Genomic DNA, 806 nt, shown 5'->3' with positions numbered 1-806 from the left:
TTCTGTCACCAAGGCCAAATTTTCTAACTACCAGTGATTCCTTATTAAAACCCATAGGACTATATAATACAAAGAGTGAATTCTAATGTAAATTATGGACATTATATAATAATGATGTAGCAATATTTGTTTATCACTTGTAACAAATATACCACAGGAATACATGATGTTAATAATGAGTTTAGTGCGGAGGGTCATATGTAAGAACTCTTTGTATGTCCTGTAGAATTTTTCTGTAACTCTAAACTTGCTTTCAAAATAAAATCAATGAAAGAAATCTTTGAATTACATTTTATTTTCTTTGTTACCTTAAATATGTTGCTCCATTTTCTTCAGACATATCATGTTGCTGTCAAAATGTTTAATAGTTTTTGTGGTAGGCAGACCCTAGGGTGATCTCTGATAATTCCCTCCACCTAGTGTCCACCCTTTCATTTAATCATTTACTCTTGAGTGGTGGTAGAACTTGTGACTTGCTTCTAACCTATAGAATATGGCAAACGTTATGGGATGATGATTTGTCAACTAAGATTCGATTTGAGCAGATTGACATGAGAAACTCTCTCTTGATGACTTTGAAGAAACAAGCTGCCATGGGCCTATGGGGAGAACAACATGGCAAGGAACTGTGAGTTACTGAGAGAGGCCTCCAGCCAACAGCCCACAAGAGAATGAAGACCTTGGTCATACAACTGAAAAGAAGTACATTCTGCCAGCAACCTAAATGAGTTTGGAAGAATTTTTTCCCCCAATCAAGCCTACAGTTCAGAAGACAGTTTAATCAACAGTTTGACTGTAAACTAATG

This window comes from Orycteropus afer, unplaced genomic scaffold (assembly GCF_000298275.1).
Source record: "Orycteropus afer afer isolate SDZICR_OR568_19922 unplaced genomic scaffold, OryAfe1.0 scaffold00921, whole genome shotgun sequence".
NCBI classification, from domain to species: domain Eukaryota; kingdom Metazoa; phylum Chordata; class Mammalia; order Tubulidentata; family Orycteropodidae; genus Orycteropus; species Orycteropus afer.
Note: the sequence above shows the minus strand (reverse complement) of the source record.